General features: G+C 39.3%; 1 protein-coding gene across 3 annotated transcripts in view; it reads left to right on the forward strand.

Annotated features, from left to right (window-relative positions):
- The first annotated feature begins 570 nt into the window (after positions 1–570).
- Positions 571–20,792, forward strand: part of ncanb (neurocan b) — a 125,139-nt gene continuing 104,917 nt past the window's right edge. Inside the window, exon 1 of one of the 3 annotated variants that reach the window (XM_053683363.1) lies at positions 571–1,136. The gene's annotated coding sequence lies outside the window, so the exon portion shown is untranslated. The remainder of the gene's footprint in view (positions 1,137–20,792) is intronic. The other 2 variants (XM_017477320.3, XM_017477319.3) reach the window with 2 other exon arrangements.

The raw sequence follows: 20,792 nt of genomic DNA on the forward strand, positions 1-20,792 counted from the left end.
AACACCCTCTATTTTCTATTTTTATTTTCCTCACCTAAAAAATAGATGGTCTGTCACCAAAGCTGCCATGTTCTAAGTTGTTTAACACATCTAGGTGTAAATATCAGGAAACGAAAGCAGAAATTCTGATTTATTGTCTCATTCACATTTTAATCTCAAACCCAAATGTCTTCAGCGTACAGTAGCTATAACAAAAACAAACATGCAAAAAAAAAGAAGAAGAAGAAGAAAAAAGAATTAGTCTTGCTTTCAGAACGGGCTGTATTTCTTGGCGTTATATTCCTGAGCATTCATAAAACATATTAGATCCAAGTTCACATCAGTATAGACTATTAGTTTTGTGCTTTATTTGGACTTTTGGATTAATTAAAATGACCAGATAAACAGTGTAATAACTGTGACCAATATAATAATATTTTTGTTGAAGTTGTGTTGTAATTTTCCACCAAAATAATAATAATACTTAATCACAGACCCCCTGTGCTTCACAGACCCCACATACAGTAGTGAGCCACTATAGTAAGAAATATGAGTGCAGCTGTGTCTTAAAGAAGTCACCCCTCCATCCGCCATGTAAAACACTCAAACGCCTACGAACTGCGCTACAGGACTCGTGGATGCTCCGGTGGAACAGTTTGAACGGTATAATGGTGGCTGAGGTGTAATAGTCGCTGCAGTTTGGATTCCAATCCGCTCGGGTCTCTTTGCTGATTTAAGCCGGAGGAGGAGGAGGAGGCGGAGGAGGGGACACTGGAGGCACTGAGGCTCCGCGCGCGCTTTTGTTCACTTCTGTCTCCTCGCGACCGGCGGAACGCGCGCGCCGCTTCCCCCCTACGCTCTTCTTTCTCTCGCGCGCGGATCACGAGGAGGAAAAGTGAAACACATACACATTTTTTTCGCCTTTGCAACGAAAAACAGAACCTGTTGACATCTTTATAAGCTGTCGCGCTTTAAAAACAAAAAACAAAAAATATATTATTTATTTTTTCCTTACCTCAGTAACGGAACAGAGACGGAACACCTGCACTGAGGAGAACCGGCGCGGACTCGAGAGCTAGGCTAGCTCAGTCGGCTAGCTCACATTCCTGTGCACTTTGAGACGCCGGAATTCTCCAGAAGAGGAAAAAAACTAAAAGGTGAGAAGAATTTTTCAACTTAAATAATCGTTTATACCGAAACTCCAGACTGAAAGGCGTTAGCGAGTACAGAAAGCCCTGAAAGAATAATCAGTACCGTGTAAAAGACGACCAGGACTCTGGACAATAACACTTACAGTGTTCAGTGCTTCGACAAGAGACACAGAGACACAGAGTGTTAATCAAATGTACGCGTTTCACCAAAATGTTACTTTCCACGTCTCCAGACGTGTTATAGTTGAAAGACGTGATTTCACAGGACTTGATATGTATCAGGAGAAGACAAAGGTCCAGCAAGAACAGCAAACATGTGAAAAAGAGTTCAATTGTACTTTAGTTTAGCAGCTTAACAGGGGACAGAAAAGATGTGAGTGGGTGATATTGCAGTGGTGTAATAGTACTGATATTGCTCATGACATCAGCAAAAACTGTACTGTGTCATAATTGATCCGAATATCAATTTATTATTGTCATATTGCACATCTCTAGTCTCTAAAAAGAGTTTTAAACAGTATGTTTCTTTGTAGCTGGGGTAGTACCATCATCTTTTACCTCGAAAGGTGCGTACAGTTCCCTAAAAGGTCATTACAGCCCAAAACACTTACCTAAAACCTTGTCTCTTTTTTTTAAAGGTACATTATAGGGGTGCACGGTAGCTTACTGGTTAGCACGTTCACTTCACACCTCCAGGGTTGGGGGGTCGATTCCCACTGTGGTGTGTGGAGTTTGCATGTTCCCGTGCATGCATGTCCAAAGCTGCGGGGGTTTCCTCCGGGTACTCCGGTTTCCTTCACCTGTCCAAAGACATGCCTGGTAGGTTGACTGGCATGTCCAGAGTGTCCGTAGTGTATTAATGGGTGTGTGAATGTGTATGTGATTGGCACCCTGTCCAGGGTGTACCACGCTTTGTGCCCGATGCTCCCTGGGATAGGCTCCAGGTTTCCAGTGACCCTGAAGGAAGGATAAGCGGTATAGAATATGGATGGATGGAGGTACACTATATCCATGTTTTCAGGTGAGAGATACATATTGAAGGTATAAAAGATAAGTGCATGACATCAGCAACAAAGAAAGGGTTTTTTTCACCTTTTTTTCCAGAGAGTTAATAAAGTGTAACAAAATGTCATTTCAGGTGTCATCAATTGGACTTCTCTGTTTACTTTGTGTCTTACTGCCAGCAAATATACTCTTCTGCCCTGTTTGAAATGCCACTTGTGATTCCAGCTTGATTAAAAAAGAAAACATTTGTAAACAACCCTTGCCTTTGTGTGCCTGTCAGGCAGAGAGAAACCCCATGCTGCTCTGCAGTCACTTTATATCCTATTTGTAACGTGCAAAGCTTTGTGACGTTTTAGTTCATGTGAAGTTTGCCAAGTGGTGAACATGATCACTTTTAAGCTATAGTCGCAGTGACAGTGGACCGCTAGTGGGAGAAGGAGACGGAGTTGATCCATGATGGCACGCTGTCTTGTCTGTCTGTGTGGGTTCTATATGACTCAGGCTCAGGAGACTCGAGGGCTGATGAAAGAGGCGCACAGCACTCCCCAGCATTTGGGCCATCAGTCTGGATCATGTCTTAGTATTTGACAAAAAAAAGTATGCAGTAGAATCATCCTTCCACGTTGCATGTGTTTGCGTGTGTGTGTGTGTGTGTGTTCCCTTGTTATTTGTCAAAGTGCATCTGAAATAGAGAGTGGCAGCGCATTGTGTTTATAGGAGCCCTGGGGAAATTTCAAGCAGCTGTTTGTAGCAAATTGGTTGCTGGTTCTTTCAATGTCTCTGATGTCTTCTTGCTCTTGCTCTGCTTTTTTTTTCCTTCTCTGACTATATCTATTCTCACCCCATCCCTATTTTGCTCTCACCCCGACACGTTCATGCTCATCTTCTCTGTCTCACTCTCTACTATAACATGTGTTAGACCTGCTTTTACATTCAGCACTGTTTATCACCATGTTCTGATCGAAGCAGTCTCTCGTCTCTCTCAGTCATGCTCTCTCTGATGCTGTTGGCTGTATGACTCTCTCTCTCTTTCTCTCTCTCTCTGTCTCTCTCTCTTTCATTTTCTCTCTCTGTCTCTCTCTCTGTCTCTCTCTGTCTCTCTTTCTCTCTCTCTCTCTCTCTCTCTCTCTCTCTCTCGGAGAGACCCCTCAGCATCTGCATTATTCATCATTTGTTTGATAACATGTACGTTTTGACATCACTTGAGTAAACGCAGCGAGTGCCTGTAAAATCACTGTCACTGACCTTTTATCAGGACGTGGGAACCTTGTTGTGATTCATCAGACCTCTGATAAACAACACGAATATGTAATCCTGTCAGTGTCACTAGCAGTGCTTCTGTATTTAACTTCAAGTTGGCTTGGCGTTATGTGGCCAGACCTTTGTCTACAGTAGCTCATCAGCACAATTTCTCATCTGCACTAGAACTAAACTACTTCTTCAGCATGCACAAATGCCAAAAGGGCACCCTCATATTGTCATTAAAACGTGAGGAGGAAATTGCTTTGGCAAAGCAACCCTGTGGTATTATGCTGTTTTTAGCAGGGGCCTGATTGATTCTCCCTTATTTCAGTAATGTGTTTCCGCCTGGCTGCGCAAAGCTTAGCATCAACACTTGTAAGGAGAGGAATGTTGACAGGTGGAATTAAATTTGTACTTGAAAAGCATCCAAACAACGCAATGTCTTCAGATTCCAGGAGATAATGTCCTTGTCGTAAATTATCATGCAAAGCGCTTAATGGACCGAGTCTACTGTGCGGATGACGGAAATTATTCAGGAAGCCTAAGCTGGGCATAACGTAGTGAAAATGATGTTCCTAGTGAATGCTTGGTACTAAGCCTACTTCATATAATGTATTTCCTCGCTGCAGAACAAAAGTTGCTTATTCCGGCATTCACAAATCTAATTGTGCTTCTGTACACTCGTTCATGTGCGAGGCTGTGTGTCTCTGTCTTAAACTTGGTCTTTCTCAGCACACTACTGAATACAGTATCTCAGATCAACTTCCCTTCAGATATCAGACTTTTCCTGATATCTGTGTTGTGTGTGTTTAAATCAGGAGTTTCCCATAGGTGTGTTAGGGAAATCACCAAACTGTTTTGGACTCCAGACATATACAAACTCTATTGGAGACTGTTTTAAAAAAAAAAGTTTGCTTATGATGCAGAACATGTGCACGTGTGCAACTATGTACGCCTCAAAAGTTGCCTTTTAGAGAAAAGTGTTACAGCTGTGCAGATCTCTCTGATCGGGCTAGGGGTGGAGCTGATTTCCATGCTGAACAGCTGATGCCTGAAACAAAGAGACCATCCAGATCCATTGTAAGACAATATTGTGGATTGAATTGTTCCTTGGGTACCTTTCAAGTTGTATGATTATTACAGAAGATGATAGAAACTGCATGTGTAAATAAAGATTTATTAATGGGTCCTTTAAGATTCAGCACTGGACAGTTCCCTCATGTGGGATTTTTTTTTCTGGTCTCTGCTTGGTCACAGCTGCAGCAATAAATGAGTTACATCTGTGTCAGATCAGAGGAAGTGCCATTTCTTCACAGAAATATTGCTTCTCAGCTTGTACGGCTCATATGGCTCGTTTGGGTTTCATTTATTGGTTATGGTATTGAGTTGGAAAAAGCTGTTTATTGTCTGCGATTATCCTCTCCTCCATTTTATTGTCATTGCCATGATAGGTGATGGAGACTTATTTACTACATAAATATTACTGCAGCATTTAAAGGTGCGCTTGCTGTAGGCAGACTCATAAGAGGGGTCCGAAACTTAATCCTCTGTTCTGTGTGATGGGTATTAAAAGAAACCTGCACTACTCTTATAACTATCACCCATATCCTGGAAGACAGAGAAAGAGTCAGAGAACAAATCACAGGCTTATTAAGGTAACACAGTGCAATTTATTTCTACAAATCCTTCTATTTTTCCACAGGGGCATATTTTGGTTTCCCTTCACAGTCTTTGCAAATGTAATATTACATTATGATATATTGCTTTCTCTCAGCAGATCATTTGGATCCTAATTTGATAAAAGTTTTAGCAAATTATTAGCCAAATATAACTGTCGTTAAAATAACAACAATTATGTTTTAGGATGTTTTATTGATTGAGTGATTTGTGGTTGGGCAACAGGGGCACACTTTGATCCTAAACTTGAGTTACTTACTGTATTTGAGGAGTATCACGTTCACCCTGTGTTCTGTGGGTTTCCTCCTGATTCTCTCTCGAGTTTCCTCTCACCACCCAAAATATATGGGTAGGTGGATAAGCTACACTGAGTTGCCCAGTAAGGGTGTAGAGGAGCATCTCAAAAAATTTGAATCTCGTGGAAAAGTTCATTTTTTCCCGTAATTTAATTAAAAAAGTGGAACTTTTTATATATTGTAGATTCATTACACATAAAGTGAATTATTTCAAGCCTTTTTTTGTTTTAATCTTGATGATTACGGCTTACAGCTCATGGAAATCAAAAATCCAGCATCTCAGAATATTAGAATAAAGAATTTATAATACAGAAATGTCGACCTGAGAAGAGCTCTAATCAGATAATTAACTCAAAACACCTGCGAAGTTTCCTGAGGCTTTAATCCCTCAGTCTGGTTCAGTACATAACCACAATCATGGGGAAGATGAAAGTAAATGTTGCATTTTATTTGGAAATCAAGGTCCCAGAATCTGGAGAAAGAGTGGAGAGACAGAATCCAAGTTGCTTGAAGTCCAGTGTGAAGTTTCCACAGTCAGTGATGATTCGGTGTGCCATGTTATCTGCTGGTGTTGGTGCACTGTGTTTTCTCAGGTCGAGAGTCAGTGCAGTGTCTACCAGGAGATTTTAGAGCACTTCATGCTTCCATTTGCTGACGAGCTTTATGGAAATGCTGATTTCCTTTTCCATCAGGACTTGGTACCTGCCCACAGTGCCAAAACTACTAGTAACTGGTTTGCTGAGCATGGTATTACTGTGCTTGATTCGCCAGCCAACTCGCCTGACCTGAACCCCATAGAGAATCTCTGAGAGACACCAGAGCCAACAATACAGACGAGCTGAAGGCTGCTATCAACGCAACCTGGGCTTCCAGAACACCTCAGCAGTGCCACAGGCTGATTGCCTCCATGCCACACCGCATTGATGCAGTAATTCGTGCAAAAGCAGCTCCGACCAAGTATTGAGTGCATAAATTAACATATTTTTCAGAAGGTTGACATTTCTGTATTATAAATTATTTATTTTAATATTTTGAGATACTGTATTTCTGATTTCCGTGAGCTGTAAACCATAATCATCAACATTAAAGCAAAAAAGACTTGAAATATTTCACTTAATGTGCAATGAATCTAAAATATATAAAAGTTCCCCTTTTTGAATTTCGTAAATTATGGAAAAAAATGAACTTTTCCACAATATTCAAATGTTTTGAGATGCACCTGTATTCCCAACTCATGCCCAGTGTTCCTGGGAGAGGATCCCGATCCACTGCAACCCTGGCCAGATTAAAGCTTATACTGAAGGTGAATGAATGTTTGTAGAAAATTAATATTTTATACACACTGGCACACCAGCTTGTAATCAGTGCTGCTGATTTTGATGGCGATCCTCTGTTGGTCCTAAATCAGATGAATCTGTGGCCTTGCAGGCTCCGTGTCTCACTTCATGATAGGTGGTCCTGTTTTGAGGTGCTGCTGAGTTGGGCCAGGGGTAGCCGAATGAGATGTTACAGGTGAGGAACTTATACTTGAGCCTCTCTACCTTCCTGCTGAACTGGATCACTACAGAGTTTCCCCTGGATCAGCACGCACACGCACACACCAGACAGCTGATTTGAGCCGAAATACACACTATTGATTGGATTTGTGAGTCTTTCAATTCACCCCAGTTTGTCACAGGTCAGATGTCCTTGCTGAAGACTTTATTTTCTGTCTCTCTACAACCTGTAATGAAATTTTTACTGCCACACAAAAGTGGCTGCACAGAGAGAAATGAGTTATGGTCCTCTTGGGTAAAAATTTGTGCCATATGTCTGAATTTTTATGAATTGGTGACCAGCAGTGATGGGAAAAAATTTAACTCTCTTAGAATGGTTGTATGTTTTCTGTAGCTTTCTTGATAGTGTGATTTGAGGAGAAAATTGGGCTTTCTGAAGATAAACCACTGGTTTGTCTAATGATTGTCTTATGATAGATGGGTAATTTTGCATCCACCTACTTCGATTTCGCTTTGCGCGAGTGCATCTAGATAAACACATAAACTTTAACTCATTGAGACTGCCAATCTTTGAAGCGTAGGCCAACAGAAAACGAGTGCAGAGCTGGGGTTACAGTTTTCTCGAAGACTTGACATGGAGGAACTGTTTATTATTATAGTTACAAACTACAGTCTAGTCAGCTGGCTGAGGTTACTTTTTCACTGAACCACTACGTTCCCTCCAGAAACAAGTCACAACAGGGCTCCACTGTTTTGCTCCCCCGGTGAAGAAATTCGTAAAGCTAAAAACACAGAGTGACCCCTGCTTCACTCAGTGAGGAGAGAGATATCGTCAGGTCATCATGAATGTAAAATGTTTACTGCAGATAGAAATACATAGAGGGAAAGGAACTCGCTGTTTGCAAAGGTTACATTTATCTTGAACCCATGGGGAAAAAAAAAAAAAAAAAATATATATATATATATATATATATATATATATATATATATATATGTGTGTGTGTGTGTGTGTGTGTGTGTATATACGTGTGTGTATGTATATATATATATATATATATATATATATATATATATATATAAATATATATGTATATATTAGGGATGTTACGATACCAAAAATCTAGTAGTCGGTACTGATACCACCAAAAGTACATGATACTCAATACCAAAGGTGATACCACTTTGTAAAATTAAAAAAATAAAATAAAAAAACTCTCCTGGAGGACATCCTCCTCTGGCTGATACTGGCAAAGAGAGCGAGGGGGAGAGGGGGGGTATTTTAGTTATCAAACACTGTCTGATAATGAGTGGACGTGCACTCCTAAACGTGCTCGCACACACCCACACACACACACACGCGCGCGTGCACACACACACCTTATACTCTGAATGCAAGCATTAGTTTAAATTCACTGATATGGTGGCAGACCAAAACGATATATTAAAAGCAAGAACATCTGAATAATTATTAGTGACATGAGGCTACATTTAGCTGACAGGACACGGGCTGAATGGCGATGCATGGAGGCCCATTCGGAGGTAGTTTATAACACTGCAATGCGTTAGCATCGTTAACAAGTAACTGTCTATTGCAAACATTACATGGAGCATAACCTTAGCTGGTCAACTGCCTCAAATATAATATAGGACCGTCTTTCAGGTGCTTCGACAAATTCCAGGTGTTTGAAATGAATGATAACATCGGCTGCACACCGGAAACCGATACTAGCTTTCCTCTCAACGAGTCGGGGTGGAGCTAAACTTGTTAAGCTAAGCTAAACTTCTGTAGTTTTTCCCGTGTGCTTGTAGGCGTTCCTCTTCTTCTTCACCACTTGTGGACCGACTAAAACATTTGCGCGTATTTGCTTCCCCCTTCAGGTCCGGAAGAATCGCAACCTTGGTACTTTTGTTACAGTCGGTACCAACGGATATGCAGAAAAACAAGTACCGTCACGTTTACTACCAGTCAAAAGTTAAGATACACTTGACTGAAATCTTTTTTATCTGAAGTTATGATTAAATGTTTGAAATCGGTGTTGTAGACAAAAATAGAATTGTTCCAACATATTCTTTTCTTACATTAGAAAACTAACATTTTGTTCACAAAAGTATATTTTGTAATGGATGACTTGGAGCAAAATATTCCAATACACCCCCAAAGCATAATGTTTCCACCTCCATGTTTGATGGTGGGGATGGTGTTCCAGGGGTCATAGGCAGCATTCCTCCTCCTCCAAACACGGTGAGTTGAGTTGATGCCAAAGAGCTCCATTTTGGTCTCATCTGACCTCAACACTTTCACCCAGTTGTACTCTGAATCATTCAGATGTTCACTGGCAAACTTCAGACGGGCATGTATATGTGCTTTCTTGAGCAATATGTGATTTCTTACCAATTGTTTCCTTGGTGACTATGGTCCCAGCTACCTTGAGATCATTCACAAGATCCTCCCGTGTAGTTCTGGGCTGATTCCTCACTGTTCTCATGATCATTGCAACTCCACGAGGTGAGATCTTGCATGGAGCCCCAGGCCGAGGGAGATCGACAGTTCTTTTGTGCTTCTTCCATTTGTGAATAATCGCACCAACTGTTGTCCCCTTCTCACCAAGCTGCTTGGCAATGGTCTTGTAGCCCATTCCAGACTTGTGCAGGTCTACAATCTTGTCCCTGACATCCTTGGAGAGCTCTTTGGTCTTGGCCATGGTGGAGAGTTTGGAATCTGATTGATTGATTGCTTCTGTGAACATGTGTCTTTTATACAGGTAACAAGCTGATATTAGGAGCACTCCCTTTAAGAGTGTGCCTCTTATCTCAGCTTGTTATCTGTATAAAAGACACCTGGGAGCCAGAAATCTTTCTGATTGAGAGGGGGTCAAATACTTATTTCCCTCATTAAAATGAAAATCAATTTATAACATTTTTGACATGCGTTTTTCTGGATTTTCTTGTTGTTATTCTGTCTCTCACTGTGCAAATAAATCTACCATTAAAATTATAGACTGATCATTTCTTTATCAGTGGGCAAACGTACAAAATCAGCAGGGGATCAAATACTTCTTTCCCTCACTGTATACAAGTAATATATATACACAGCGAAACACTTGAGATGGGAGGGATGTTTATGTAAACATCTGAACGTATAAGTGATGCATTCCAAGCACATCTTTGACAGCAGTCTGTTTAACAATTAGCACTGAGTAGCTTGACAAAGGACTTCCGCGGGCAAATTTTCCTCTGCGGTTTGAAATTGCCTTTCCATTTTGTTTTTCCGCATTAAGACTTAACAGGTGGGGTTGTAACCAGTTCCCCTCTGCAATTAACTGTCATCTCCTACAATAAACACAGAATGTGGAGAAACCAAGTTGAAAGACAGCGCAATATTTCCACAGAGAAATGAGACTCTGAAGAGTGGTAATTATGGACTCAGAATAAGCAACAGTGGCTGAAATGTATTTGTGTTGTCAGTTATGTGGGAGTTGTTGGCCTTGAGCCAAACACTTGAACGTGTAGATATTTTAATATAACATTGAAGTCCATGCTTTTTCAAAGGACGTGTTTTTCACACCTTTCTACTATTTGCTGATATCAAACAACATTCAACCTTATGTGTTTTTACAGGTGGATGTGCATCATTCAAGTGAATTATTCAATCGATGTCCACCTCTGCTGATTAAAATAATGAGAAGCACATGAGGACTGGTTTTTAGTTAGATTACATCTAAATCCTGCTGCAGTGCGACACTTCAGGAGGATTATTTTATTCCACAGTTGTGTGTCATTCTTAGCTAACCACTAACTGTGGTGTCATGAATGTGAATGAGAGAGGGGGGCGATGTTAACACCCGTGGCATTAATCACAGCTCTAACATTCCACCAGATGATTTCGATAGCAGACCACAACCTTTCAGACTGTCCTAAAACTTTTAGTGGTGAAATTACTGTAAGCATGTGGAAACATTAAAAAGGAAACAAAACAAGTAAATGTGGCAAGTAAATGCAAAAAATTGTGAACAATCATCCTGCAGCTCTTCTCTGAGCAACTTTTGCAGATACCAGTGCTCTGGTCTGTTTCAGAGCCAATGAGTGCATTTATGTGCACATTAATAATATGAGCTTTATCTGATTACCATAAATACTAATTATGCAAATTTTAAGATGTGATTGATCGTTTACATGAGATTAAAGACGATTTGAGCCACCTACAGTAGAGCTGGAAGACACATGAATTCCTGCCAAATCTGTAAGTTTTTCTGCACGTGTATCATTAATTTGATATTACAGCAGGGGTCCCCAACCCATGGGCCGCGGACCGGTACCGGTCCGTGGGTCATTTGGTACCGGGCCACACAGAAAGAATAAATAACTTACGTTATTTCCGTTTTATTTATTAAATGAGTCTGAACGATGTTTTATTTTGAAAAATGACTGGATTCTCTCGTTACATCCATCTATGACTCACTCTTGACGCATGTCAAGACGCTTGTCTCGGTCACGTGATATGTTACTGCTAAAAATAAACCCACCAGCGAGCAAAATGAGTAAAAAACAAACTTCTCTGGAAAGTTTCTTTGCGAAGGGGAAAAGGCCCAGTGAGGAGACAGAAGAAGAGCCTGCGACTTCCAAGAAAAAGAAAGCCGCATTTAGCAGACAATACCAGGAGTCCTACTTGAAATATGGTTTCATCACAACCAAAACAAAATTGCGGAGTAGACTGGACATAAGCAACACCCTGGGTGTCACTGTCTCCCATTAGCCCTAGATGGGACCATCTCGTTACAAAGAAACAGGCTCAGGGCTCCCACTGATTCAGCGTTATGGTGACTTGTATTTTTCATGCACTTTATATTCGTTTTTGTGGTGTATCTTATTTTGAAGGCATGTTGAAATGTTACCATAGCGACCAGTGAGCGTTAGGGGCAGAGAGGATATTACTCATGTTATGTTGTTGGCGTGATACGAGGACGCTGATAATAAAGTTGCGATTTCACATTGGATTCACGTTTATTATTATATTTAAAAAATGCCCCAGTTTTTATGCCTGTCGTATCATTTTATTTGGTTGTATTTATCCGCCACACCTTAAAGGCTGGTCCATGAAAATATTGTCTGATATTAAACCGGTCCGTGGCGCAAAAAAGGTTGGGGACCCCTGTATTACAGTATGCTTTTCAACAGGAGAAGCAATAAACAGCACAGACATAAGAGCTTGAGGTACAGTACAATGAGCTGTTTGCAGCCATAAAATTACCAGTAAAACAACTTCAAAAAGGAAGTTTGCATTTTACTGCACATCCTTCATGGGTTAGTTTATTGGCAGGTTGCATACATGTATGTATGAATCAGACTAAATCAGATTACTGACTGACCTAGACATGAAGTGTGTCCATTAGGATTTTGTCCCCAACTTCGTCACACTCAGATCCCACCCACCAGCAGGCTCTTCCCTATTATATGACAACTACCAACCAGGATGCTAATGCTGCATCATAGGGAAGTGTATCAGTTCAATTCAATTCAATTTTATTTGTATAGTGCTTTTTACAATGGTCATTGTCTTAAAGCAGCTTTACAGAAATATATAAACACAAGATACAGATTTTAAATGTGTAAATTAATCCCTATTGAGCAAGCCGGTGACGACGATGGCGAGGAAAAACTCCCTAAGATGATATGAGGAAGAAACCTTGAGAGGAACCAGACTCAGAAGGGAACCCATCCTCATCTGGGTGACAACGGATAAAAAGCTAAAAAATGGCACAAATAGTACTGCTGTGATTGAGAGGGGAGAATGCATACCATATATACATTGAATGTATACTCCCGTCCCGAGTGCACGGCTAATTTTGCTCCTTTGGCTCCTGGCCACGAACGTGGGTGAACGCTATACTGAGTCCATTATCAGATTACTTAAGTGCATGTAAACCCAGTGGGTGCATTTTTGCTGAAATTATATTTTTTGCAGATTATTTTGTACACAACAGTGTTCTCACAGATGCTTTTTATGTGTTCAATTGTAGAACCCTGATGAAGTTATTGGCAGGCATCACATTGTCCTGTAATAGTGCCTCACTTGTTCTGTGATGTTGGGGTTGGGAAAAAGTGATCAGCTCTTGGATGCTCATCTATTTGTCGGTCTCAACCTTGTCTGCAGTCAGGACACAGCGAAAAGGCTTTTCTCCAAAGTGTGTTGAAGTACTGGTACATGATGCCTATTTGCAGAGGTCAATGTCCCTCTTTCTTGTGCCTCATGACATTTAAAGCATTATGGGATGCACAGGACATTGACTAAGCATGGCCTTTTGTTGCATTGACCAGCGCTTTAAATGAAAGCCTTTGTAAAGGTGCACTGGTGATTTTCTACAATTAATTGATGTGTACATTGTGGTGAATCCGGTTGTATAGCATTTATATAAAGCAATTTTGTGGTGATGTCTGTTGCAAAAACATGTAATGAATACTAGATGTCCTTTGTTCCTGGCATGTTCATAAATCATTTCACAGACAACTCTTCTGTTGTTCATTGATCTTATTGCATGTTTAACATGGCAAAACAAAAGGGCACAGCCCTTCCCTTCTCTCTTGTTATTTCAGTCTAAGGAAGAGGATCAAAACAGCACTTAAAGTGGCGTTTAGTATCTGAAATGCAATCATGCTGCTTGATTGCACTGGCATTCATAATCAGAACCTCAGGCCACTGTTCTCACCAGTGGCTCCTTGAAATCAAAGCAGAGTCTTTTTTTTTTTGCATATTAGATGCTCACAATCATTTGGTTTTGAAGTACCATTAATATTACAAATTCTGTTTAATTAGTAATGCTGTTAAGCGCTACTTGTCAGTACATCAATGTGCAAAATCCAACAACAAGAACTGATGTTTTAACGTTTCTTCACTCACCTTCATTTATGTCTGTTGAATTTTAGCCTGGTTTCATAGCAAAAATGTGCCAGCCGTCTTTTGTACTGATTTTGACACTTTGCATTGGTGGATAAAGTGTGTTTGTTTACCAGGGTTTTGATATGAAAAGGTCAGGGCAGAGCTTTGTTATAAGTGGGATTGTTTGTGCTTGGCTGTGTTGCACTAGTTTCTGTGTGTCATTATTGATATACATACAAGGTCAGGATGGTCTAAAGCAATAGATTTGTCTCTGCATTGTATAGATGTGTCCTTTCTTGTCCATGCCTTTCTCTTTCCTTCACACACCTCATCACAGCCCCCACATTGTAGCTATTGCCAGCTCTCAGTGTTTAATTAGGCTGCAGGAAGTAGTGGTATCTTCAGTGCTCTAACCAGGATTATGTGTCGCTGTGTTGGGAGGAGAGCTGTTCTCCCTTCATTAATTATACACTGTATATCCAAGTCCAGCAGCTCGTCTGATAAATAAATAACAGCCCAGTTATGAGCTCATAAAGCACTGGGTAGCTGAAGTCTGCACTCCACTGCTTGCTGTGCGCTCTGACTTAATGGATGAATGTTTTCAGTCAACACTTAGGTGAACATCCCTGCATGCTCATTATTGACTATGTGCATGCTTAAGCTGAACTGTGACACAAACTGAGGATGGATTATGAGCTTGTTGAAAATAAAAATGGGCTGTAGTCTATGTAGCTACAGTTGTCTGTAGCTGGGCTTCTCACTTACTCCTCCTCCTCTCATTCTCTCTCTCTCGCTCTCTCTCTAGGCCATCAGGAAATCTGTGGAAAGAACACTAACATGAATTAATTGGCCAAAATTAGAAGCATCAATAAAAATTTTAGATGCTCCCTTAAGGATCTGGAACAGTTGGTATCTCTGACAGGATGGCATTCATCACACCTGTTAGTGCTGGATTGCTTTCAGGTTGCCACTGATTTGGAGCGAAATCGTGCTCCTTTAACCTCAGATGAGATGCTTGTGGAACTCAAGGTGGAAGTGGGAATTTTGGCGTGAAAAATGATTAACATACTTTCTTGTGCTGTTTGCTTCAGTCAGCTTGAGCTGCTGGATAGATGAGCTGTACCCAATCGGCGTAGTACAGGCATCTTTCCAGGAAGATAGTGTTGTTTTGCTTGTTTGTTTGTTTTTGCTTTTTTAGCAGTTTCTAGATACATGTTTTGTCTTTTGGTCTTCAGACCTGTGGCATATAATCTTCCCTAAAAAAATGATAACATCAGAGTGCTGGAATAGCTTAGATGTGTATCTTTTACAGGCTGAATACAAGTGACTGTGTTATCTTTAAATGAGAGGTTATGACAAATGAAGCTGATCCAGAGGATTAGGGCTGTGTGATATTGAGGGAAAGGTGTTTAGAGCACCTCTGATAGCTATCATTCCTTTCTTCTAAGAGAATGTCTTCTGCTGTTTATGGTGAAAGCGTCTCTCTCTGTCCCCACCTCGCTCTGTTGGGAAGACCAGATTCTGAGGTGAACAAAGTAGCTGGCAGTCGAAGGCAAAGTTTCCAAAGTTTATCCATCAAGTCACCACTCTTCTCAGACATGCTGTGCAGAGCAGAGAACCAGCAGGAGATAGATAGAAATTGAGAAAGAAAGTGAGACCAAGAGAAGTTGGGAAAGCAATAGAGAGGTAGAAAAGTAGCTTGTTAGAGCATTAGTCAGTCTCTATTTACAGCACAATCACTTGAATTGATGCCTCATATTGCAGTCATTTCTACCAACACCATCTTGAATTCAACATCAGTTTGTGCTATCCTGCCCCTAGGTCTATTTTCAACACTATACAACTATACAATAATTACAGAAATACTGAAGAGCTCTCAGTAGTTATATATCATAACACACACCTGACCCATATATGATGATCAACTCTTGAACCTTTTTGTAGTGTTACAACCTGGAATTGAACGGATGTAATTGGGATAATTTGTCATGAATCACTAAATAGCACAGAAATTGTTGGTTCTCTGACTAATGCTCATTTACACTGACGTTTGGTGGATGACTTCCTCTTAGCCGAGTCACGGTTGTTTTTAATAATGAATTTAATGGAGCTCTGCAGGATGTTCAAAATTCGGGGTACTTTTTTTTTTTTTTTGATAACCAAAACCTGATAGTTTTTCAGAACTTTAACTGTGCACAAATCGACTCCATTTAACCAATTATTATTTTACTTTCTTATGGTAGCTGGTTGTATGGGGTTGGGGAGATTGGGGATGGGAGTAAATATTTATGCACTCACTACTCAACTATATTGAAGTCCCCCCCCCCCCCCCCCCCCCCAACCCCCAGCTTTAATATTATGTGCTATTTTTTATTTTGTAGGTTCATGAAATATAATCCCAACTGTTACAGGCTGAAGCTTTACAAGATCATAAAAAGTTCAGGGTGATGAATACATATGGAAGGCACTGTACATTTTTTGTCCAAAAGTTATTTTTGGTTCACTGTTGGAGTTTTTTAGTGTTTGATATTGGAATGGCTAAGGGTGTTGAATAAAATTTACAGTTGGTTTAAATCTTATTATCACCAAGCCCACATGTTGTGGGACCATGCAGCAGCAATAATATGAGTGGAATTGTCGGGCCTGTTAGTCATTAATAACACTGCTCCACTGAATGCTTACTGAGTGTGTGCCATTTTGAGATATGCAGCTCCTTCAGTTTCATGTTAATTAGGTTAGGCTTGAAAGTGCTGGCCGTTCTAATAGTGCCTGGCATCTCTTAACCAGAGGACTCTGTATTTGTCCACAATAGTGCTCTATCAACCCTATGCCATGCAGAATTCCACTGAGCCAGAGTGGTTTTGGTAAATTTCATATGAGATTTCATATAACAGTGTAACAGAAGCTCTGAGTCTTAACCCTGCTCTTCCCCAGAACCTTAATTATTCAGTTAATTTAACAGCAGCTGTGCGAAATCTGAATTTGCAATCACAAGATTGTGTTGCTGAGTCACTCTCAGAATATGGTGACAGACCTGTTCCTGAATTTTTGGCCATCACATATTTGACATAGTTGTAGAATTTTCAAGACGCCCCACATAACAGAGATCATTTTATAACTTTAATGTTTATAATGGTTATTTTTATACAAACTTTAACTTGTATCAAAATGGTTTGACTCTTTACTATTACTACTTCGGCTACTACTTTACTACTAAGGTTGTGAGTTTAATTCCCAGCACTGCCAAGCTGCCACTGCTGGGCCCTTGAGGGAGGGCCTTAACTCTCAAATGTTAGTAAGTAAGTTCTGTAAATGAGATGCATTTAAAAGGTATGTAAATATAAATATGAGGTCTACTAAATATGTAAATATCAGAATAAAAGAAAAGTTTTTAATAATATTAATCATTTAAAAAGTCCTTTTGTCCCTGCATGTAATTTTATTGGCCATACCTGTTTTACAGACCCATCTTTTGAAATCACAAAAAGTAGATGGTGCTTCCAGGGTCAAAGTTCAGAAGAACGAGTGTCCATTTCAATCAATATCGATAGACATTCCACATGCTAGAAATTATTAATTCGATTGTAAATAAAAAATTTCTTGTGGATAATTTAAATGGAGATACTGGAGTTACACATTTCAGTCTTCCTGTATAATATTTTACCAAAAAAAAAAAAGATTTAAAATAATCATTTATTGGTGCTGGTATAACTAATGATGTGCGTGCGTTTTTTGTTTTTTTTTTAGGTGAGGTTAATTTTATCTTGGAAAATGCATCTTTAATCATTTTGAGAATGATAGCTAAGAACAGTTACAATCTGATGAATAATCCATTAATAATCCTACAGAATTATAATTATATATGCTGGATTATACTTATACTTGGACATACTTATACAGCAAGGGAGTATTTTATCAAAGATGTCTGGGTTTCCTCTTTCCTCTGTGCATGCTGAATGTTAAAATTAAGAGATGTTATATATGCTGGCAGATTATGAGTCATTGTGGCCCTAATACCGGTATTTGAAATGCCTTCATGAGAGTGGTCCAATTATAGCTCTTAATATTTTTCAAGAATGAAGACCCGGTAAATGTGTGCTCTTGCTGTGCATTTACCACATTTAAAGCAGCCCAGTGCTTGATTTATTTCTGCAGGCAATATCTTTTATGAATTTGAGGATTCACTGAATATATGGAAACTGCCTCATAAAACTGTGCCTTTTTCAGTTTACTTTTTTTTGTACATCTTTGGAAATGCTGGTACAAAACTAAAGCCCTACTTTATTGCCCTCTATATTCACTTTTACTTTCTTAAAATTAATCAGATTAGAGATTCCTTGCCCCTTTATAGCTGGTCTTATGTTTTTATAGCTATTAATCCATTTTGTATTAGGGAACTAATGTCCAGTTTAAATTTATTAAAGAGACGTTTCCTTGTAATTCATATCATTGTATAATAGAGTCGAAAATGTAATGTCTGTGTAAAGGAGAGAACAAAATATTGATTTTGTGCAGAAGGTAGAAGACAAACTAATGCACACAAATAGATTCAAATCATGGGGTCAGTTTGTAGGCTGCAGCATTTTAGTCATATCACATTTCATTAGAGATTACCTGAGACTTACAGATGTGCTCATAAATTTACATACCCCTTGCAGAATCTGCAAAATGTTAATAATTAAAAAATAAATAAATAAATAAAGAGTGATTATTAAAGGTGCATTTTGTTTTTTTATTTAGTACTGACCTGAATAAGCTATTTCATATAACAGATCTTTACATAGAGTCCACAAGGCACAATAATAACTAAATTTACACAAATTAACCATATTTACAATTAACCATTTACATATGGTTGATTCTTAATACTGTGTGTTGTTCATGAGTCCCATGTTTGTCCTGGACAGATAAACTGCCCACTGTTCTTCATAAAAATCCAACAGGTCTTGCACATTCTTTGGTTTTCCAGCATCTTCTGCATGTTTGACCCCTGTCCAGCAGTGTCCAGGCTATATGATGTTGAGATCCATCTATTCACACTGAGGAAAATCGAGGGACTGATACACAAATACTGTATTACAAAAGGTGCACACATTCACTGATGCTCAAGAAGGTAACACGATGCATTAAAAGCCAGGGGTGTAAACTTTTGAACAGGATGATCTTTTTAAATGTTATTATTTTGTCTTCTAGGAAAAATGTAAATATCTTATGTAGCTTCTGAAGGGCAGTACTAAATGAGAAAAAAATAGATTTAATCAAATAATAACAATTTTCTGCAACCATCCTGTTCAAACGTACAGCTGCTGCAAATGTATATAGTGCCCTCCGTTAGTATTGGCACTCTTGGTAAATATAAGCAAAGAAGGCTGTGAAAAAATGTCTGTTTTGTTGAACCTTTTGATCTTTTGTTCAAAAAATCCACAAAAATACTCTACTCTCATGGATATGAAACAATTACAAACACAACACAGGATTACAAAAAACAAACATCTTTGTTAAATGTAGGTGTGCAATGATTATTGGCATCCCTATGAATTCATATGAGAAAAATATAGGTGATTTATATACCTATTGATATTTTAAAAAATTTTAGTACACCTGGGTGACTAGGAGCAGGAAATTGTTCAGACATGACTTCCTGTTTCACAGGGGTATAAATAAGAGGTAACACACAGGCCTAATTCCCTTAGTCATTCATAACAATGGGTATGACCGAGGAATATAACTGTGATGTGTGGCAAAAGTTTGTTAAGTTCACAAAATGGGAAGTGTCTATAAGAAAATAGCACAAGCATTGAAAATGCCCATTTCTACCATCAGGGCAATAATGAAGAAGTTCCAGTCAACTGGAAATGTTATGAATCAACCTGGAATTGGACGTGTGTCTATATTGTCTTAACGCACTGTGTAGAGGATGGTTTGAGTGGCCAAAAAATATCCAAGGATCACAGCCGGAGAATTGCAGAAGTTAGTTGCGTCTTGGGGTCAGAAAATCTCCAAAACTACAATCCGAAGTCACCTACATCACCCCAAGTTGTTTGGAAGGGTTTCAAGAAAAAAGCCTATACTCTCCAATATTAGTGCCAATATTAGTGGAGGGCACAGTTGTTGCTCATTATTTATTTAAAAATTTACAATATAGACAATTTAAGCATGACTTTGAAGCATCCATCAATGCCATTAGACTTTTTTTTTCATTATGAAGTGTGTGGTGCCTATAAATAATTTTCTCCAGGTTGGTTTTAAGACAAAATCAATTGGTGAGATAACATGCACAGCAGTGTTTTCAAACATACAGGAGGTTTATGTCATTCTTTCTACAAGTTTCCTCATTTTATTAACACGACTTCTGCTCCTATTTTGTTGTTACCTCCCTTTTCAGATGTCCCACCTGTCCCCTGGGACCTGAGAAAGCCCAGGGGAGGATGATTAATGAATGGGATGTTGCATCAGGGGTTTTCCCATTTATAATTATTTGGTGCTGACATTTTGAACTATGAGTTTAAATCCAATTACCAAAGCACTTGTGTTGCTGAGAACGTGCAGGCGGTGAAGTGGGAAAGAAGAGGAAATGAATTCTTTATGCTGAAAGGATCAGACGCAAAAAGAAAATTCCACAGTAAAGAAGGTGTTGACTGAGAAGAGTTCTTGATTATATTGCAGTCTTTTGGTGGAGAATGAGAATTCCAGAGGCTTACATAATTATAGCAAATTTATAGCTACATATACATTTATTGAATTTAAAGACAGAAGTGTGGCACAGTACAATCCAAGCATATGGTAGAGCTTGTTTTAAGACAGCAACAGTGGCTCTCTGTCAGATTTAAAGTGTCCAAATTCATTATAGAACATAAGCCACTGAATTACAGTTGGCACACTGTTTGAAAGTTGAGGAGGATGAGTTGTACAGTTTGTTTGTGGTCACATGGGTGGACAAATCAGTAGCCAAGGACTAGCAGATTTAATGGAGTTTTATTCATACTTACCAGGCAGACAAGTGGGTTTAACAAACCCGAAAAGAAAAGCAAATACTCTTTACTGAATTTTGCAAAACGAACCCATTAAAACC

This window comes from Ictalurus punctatus, chromosome 10 (assembly GCF_001660625.3).
Source record: "Ictalurus punctatus breed USDA103 chromosome 10, Coco_2.0, whole genome shotgun sequence".
NCBI lineage: Eukaryota > Metazoa > Chordata > Actinopteri > Siluriformes > Ictaluridae > Ictalurus > Ictalurus punctatus.